The 5,659-nt window shown below is 41.5% G+C and overlaps 1 long non-coding RNA gene across 1 annotated transcript; it reads left to right on the top strand.

Annotated features, from left to right (window-relative positions):
* The first annotated feature begins 296 nt into the window (after positions 1–296).
* Positions 297–5,388, top strand: LOC135559556 (uncharacterized). The gene is made up of 3 exons (XR_010461808.1): positions 297–368; positions 3,040–3,089; positions 4,963–5,388. It is a non-coding gene; the product is annotated as an uncharacterized LOC135559556 (long non-coding RNA).
* Positions 5,389–5,659: the final 271 nt, after the last annotated feature.

Below are 5,659 nucleotides of genomic sequence, written 5' to 3'. Positions count from 1 at the left end.
GTTAAGTGCCTTGTACAACATCAGGAGATGGTACATGGGATCAGAGAGTAACCTCCCAGTGTCAATGCCATGTTCTGCTTACTTTCTTTATACGTACATAGAGACGCCACCAATTGTTGGTCATGGACATTTGTCATGGAGTAGGCATGATATTCCATCTGTTAAAATGTGCATGAACCCTGCCACTCCACATCCCCCTTAAATCATTATATATGTCAAACTTAAATTGGTGTCAGTTTTTCCCTGAGTTTCTATCTGTTACTGATAACAAGCCTGCCCCTGTCTCCCTCCCTTCAGAATGGCAGAGTACCACCTGAACCACTTTGAGGTGTCACATGCTGCCTTCACGAAGGGACACAGCCTGGATGGTGAGGCCTGCTGAGGGGACAAGTGGAGGGCACAGGGGCCTGGTTCCATTTCAGCACCTACACCCTTCCCCTAATCCCTAAATCTCAAATCGCCCCTTACCCCTATCCTTAGACACGTCATGTACAGTACCAGTCAAACATTTGGACACACCTATTCATTCAAGGGTTTTTATTTATTTTTACTATTTTCTATATTGTATAATAATAATAGTGAATACATCAAAACTATGAAATAACACACATGGAATTTTGTAGTAACCAAAAAAGTGTTCAACAAATCAACATTTATTTTATATTTGAGATTCTTCAATGTAGCCACCCTTTGTCTTGATGACAGCTTTTCACACTCTTGGCATTCTCTCAACCAGCTTCATGAGGTGGTCACATGGAATGCATTCCAATTAACAAGTGTGCCTTGTTAAAAGTTAATTTGTGGAATTCCAGAGGTAACTCTGGAAGACCCAGAGTTACCTCTGCTGCAGATGATAAGTTCATTAGAGTTACCAGTTTTTGCAGCCCAAATAAATGCTTCACAGAGTTCAAGTAACAGACACATCTCAACATCAAATGTTCAGAGGAGACTGTGCGAATCAGGTCTTTTTGGTCCAATTGCTGCAAAGTAACGACTACTAAAGGACACCAGTAAGAAGAGACTTGCTTGGTCCAAGAAACACTAGCAATGGACATTAGACCGGTGGAAATCTGTCTAATGAAATTAGTCCAAATTTGACATTTCTGGTCCCAACCGCCGTGTCTTCGTGAGACGCAGAGTAGGTGAACAGATGATCTCTGCATGTGTGGTTCCCACTGTGAAGCATGGAGGAGGAGGTGTGGGGGTGCTTTGCTGGTGACTGTGATTTATTTAGAATTCAAGCCATACTTAACCAGCAATTTTAACCCCGAATTCTGCAGTGATATGCCATCCCATCTGTTTTGCGATTAGTGGGAGTATTATTTTGTTTTTTAACAGGACAATGAACCATAACACACCTCCAAGCTGTGTAAGGGTTATTTGACCAAGAAGGAGAGTGATGGAGTGCTGCATCAGATGACCTGGCCTCTGCAATCACCCGACCTCAACCCAATTGAGATGGTTTGGGATGAGTTGGACTGCAGAGTGAAGGAAAAGCAGCCAACAAGTGCTCAACATATGTGGGAACTTCTTCAAGACTGTTGCAAAAGCATTCCTAATGAAGCTGGTTGAGAGAATGCCAAGAGTGCAAAGATGTCAAGACAAAGGGTGGCTACTTTGAAGAACCTCAAATATATAAAATATATTTTGTTTTGTTTAACACTTTTTTTGCTTACTACATGATTCCATATGTGTTATTTCATAGTTTTTTTTGTCTTCACTATTATTCTACAATGTAGAAAATAGTTTTGAAAAATCTAACTCTTGAATGAGTGGCTAATGAGTGTCCAAACTTTTGACTGGTACTGTAGATCTAAAACTGTAAGATATTGTTGGTGTTAGAAATGTATAGTAACTCGGTATGTAACGATTCACCGATACGCATCGGCCCCCGGTTCTAATGTTTAAGATTTAAGTGCATTGGTTTGAACCAATCCAAATTAAGTATGCATCGCTCAGAAAACCCATTCAAATATTACACTGTTTCTTTTATTCGGAAAATACCTTTTAACTGTTGTGACTGAACGGATGCGTCCTCCTTTAGTAGCCTATCCAACTTTTATACATGTAACTGCGTATGACTGTCAGATAACAACTGTGTGAAAAGTGTGGGAAAAGAGCTGCTCAATGGGAGGTAGGCCTATCCCTGTTTTAATAGGATATTCATACATCTGGCACCTTCAGCATTCAGATGCTTGTGAAATGACTTTTGACAATGTCAAGTCATAGGTTGTCACTCAGCTAATGAAGCCTATGTATTTTGCTGGGTCCTTGTTAACAAATGTAGACAATTGTTTTTTACTGGAGTTGTATAGCCTACCAGAGAGGAAAGCAACTCTCATCCAGTTGCTGATTGGGGTTTTCAATCATTCAGATTGTATTTAGAGTCACCATAAGAAATAGTTTTGCTACTTTTGCTTTTAACAGTCAGTGTAATTGGTCATTTTTACATGAACAGGGTAATTTTATAAAAGTCCAATCATTTCTCGTTAGGGAGAGCTCCTGTAAAATTACGAACAGTCTAAACCATTCACTTTCAAGACAGGTCAAATCCATAGCTGCTTTATGTTAATTGGCTAAATGCCAAGCTATTGACGTAGTACTAGTTTTTTCAGTCTGCAAAAATGACAAGTTAATCAGTGGGTGATGGTGGTTTCAGATTTTAAAAAGTTGGGGGACAAAAAGCATACATTTCCCCATCCCTAATCTGATAGTTGGGTGGTAGATGCTCAGTCTGCCCAATTGCTCAGCTCTGGTGGCTACACACACCATTGACACACAAACTAAAAAGTGTTGTTCCTGTATTGTATCGGAGACCATTCATTTAGATGCATATCGAATCACTCAAGAAAGGAGAGCTGCACATCCCTAATAGTAACAGCTCTTGGCCTCTGATAGGAATATTAACTATCGGATGCGCCTTCCATTCTGGTCAAATGTACAGAAGTGTAAGTGGCTGTGTGTAGATTCTGCCTGCAGTAGTTGTGTTCCAACTGGGTGAGATAGTCTGAACACTGTGTTCTCCTTTCTGCTCCACAGGTTCAGATGACACTTTCCGAACGTGGCTCAAACGCTGTGAGGAGATGATGGTGAGTAAGTAGGATCTGTTCTCTTAGCTCAACCACCATCTAAAGCCTAGCCACAGGCCCATCTCCCACCTCTATCTGAATTATATCACTGTACTAACTCAACTCATCATTAGAGAAGCTGTGTGTGTCTGTGGTTGTCGTCTCAAAGGGTTTAAACAGCCTGTTTGGATCACACATTTTTTTTTTCACCTTTTATTTAACCAGGTAGGCTAGTTGAGAACAAGTTCTCATTTACAATTGCGACCTGGCCAAGATAAAGCAAAGCAGTTCGACACATACAACAACACAGAGTTACACATGGAGTAAAACAAACATACAGTCAATAATACAGTAGAAAAATAAGTCTATATACAATGTGAGCAAATGAGGTGAGATAAGGGAGGTAAATGCAAAAAAAGGCCATGGTGGCAAAGGAAATACAATATAGCAAGTAAAACACTGGAATGGTAGATTTGCAGTGGAAGAATGTGCAAAGTAGAGATAGAAATAATGGGGTGCAAAGGAGAAAAATAAATAAATACAGTAGGGAAAGAGGTAGTTGTTTGGGCTAAATTATAGATGGGCAATGTACAGGTGCAGTAATCTGTGAGCTGCTCTGACAGCTGGTGCTTAAAGCTAGTGAGGGAAGTAAGTGTTTCCAGTTTCAGAGATTTTTGTAGTTCATTCCAGTCATTGGCAGCAGAGAACTGGAAGGAGAGACGGCCAATGGAAGAATTGGTTTTGGGGGTGACCAGAGAGATATACCTGCTGGAGCGCGTGCTACAGGTGGGTGCTGCTATGGTGACCAGCGAGCTGAGATAAGGGGGGACTTTACCTAGTAGGGTCTTGTAGATGACCTGGAGCCAGTGGGTTTGGCGACGAGTATGAAGCGAGGGCCAGCCAAGGAGAGCGTACAGGTCGCAGTGGTGGTTAGTATATGGGGCTTTGGTGACAAAACGGATGGCACTGTGATAGACTGCATCCAATTTATTGAGTAGGGTATTGGAGGCTATTTTGTAAATGACATCGCCGAAGTCGAGGATTGGTAGGATGGTCAGTTTTACGGGGGTATGTTTGGCAGCATGAGTGAAGGATGCTTTGTTGCCAAATAGGAAGCCAATTCTAGATTTAACTTTGAATTGGAGATGTTTGATGTGAGTCTGGAAGGAGAGTTTACAGTCTAGCCAGACACCTAGGTATTTGTAGTTGTCCACATATTCTAAGTCAGAGCCGTCCAGAGTAGTGATGTTGGACAGGCGGGCAGTACAGTGCATTTGTCTGGGGTGGTGGGTGGGGGAGAGGTGCCTTGCCTCAGATCAACCCCAGTAAACATCCACACAGTTACACACACACACACATCCATGGGGTGTTGGGCTCGCGTTCAAAACAGCCATGTGACCCCCTCCCATCATAACAAAATATACATACACACACACACACACACGGATAATAGGTCTTCAAATAGATTAAAAACGACACATATTCAATGCACACACACACCTCAGTCGTCTGTTGCCATGAGCTGGCCTTACCCTGTGAGTTACCTCCCGTCTCTTTCATGTGTATAGTGACAGTGCTTACCGCCAGTCCGCTTCTGTTTGCCTCCCCCACTCACATCAAAACGTGGTGTTGCACATGGCGATATCACTCACACACGCCTCCCTCTGCCTCCTCTCTCTCTAATGAAAGCAGTGAATATTATAACAGACATAACTGGTAAATACATTGAGGTTTGAATAGGTGTAGATGGACTGGCAAACAAACTGCCTCTGCGATGTCAGGGAGGTGTGTGTCTGGCGCTTTCTTGCGTGTGTTTGTGTGTTTCTCTGTTCGGTTAATGTATGGGTAATTTAAAACTGTTTGACTGTAACATTCTGTTTCCTGTCCCTTGCAGCGGCGAATCAGAACGGAAATGAGAATAAGGTCTTCCTACAATTATTCTATCTATCTCTGTACCATGCCTGTATCTATGTAAGTATTGCACCATACACTTTTAAAGGGCCACAATGGAAATAAGTAATTTACTTTATTGTGCTATCCCTGGAAATGTTGCAATTTTTATTTATGTTATATTGTGTGTATTTTCAAACTGAAATAAATCAACCAACGCAAACCTTATGACTGTATACAGTTTTTTCTGACATTCAGTTCCACTCTCCGCCTCATGGGGGCACTGTTGTTCCCAGCTTTCCAAACCTTACTTATTCTGTTCTAATTGCTAGAGCGAGCACATCCAGTAAGCCCGGTCTCTTTCTCCCCTTTTTTGTTTGTTTAAACTTTCTCTCTTTTCCTGGGATGCCTGGATGCCACAGCAGACACACATCAAGTAAGTATACTTCATGGTTGTATTCCAAATAGTGCACTAATTTTCTAATACAATTGTATTTGTCACATGCGCCGAATACAACAGGTGTAGACCTTAGTGAAATGCTTACTTAGAAGCCCTTAACCAACAATACAGTTTTAAGAAAAATACCCCCCAAAAAATATATAACAAATAATTAAAGAGCAGCAGTAAAATGACAATAGCGAGGCTATATATAGGGTAGTGATGCACCGATATGACATTTTTGGCCGATATGCGATATTTT

The sequence above is a fragment of the Oncorhynchus nerka genome, linkage group LG9b, assembly GCF_034236695.1.
Source record: "Oncorhynchus nerka isolate Pitt River linkage group LG9b, Oner_Uvic_2.0, whole genome shotgun sequence".
In the NCBI taxonomy this organism is placed as follows: domain Eukaryota; kingdom Metazoa; phylum Chordata; class Actinopteri; order Salmoniformes; family Salmonidae; genus Oncorhynchus; species Oncorhynchus nerka.
The sequence above is the reverse complement of the archived record's forward strand: the minus strand, read 5'-3'. Positions and strand labels throughout refer to the sequence as shown.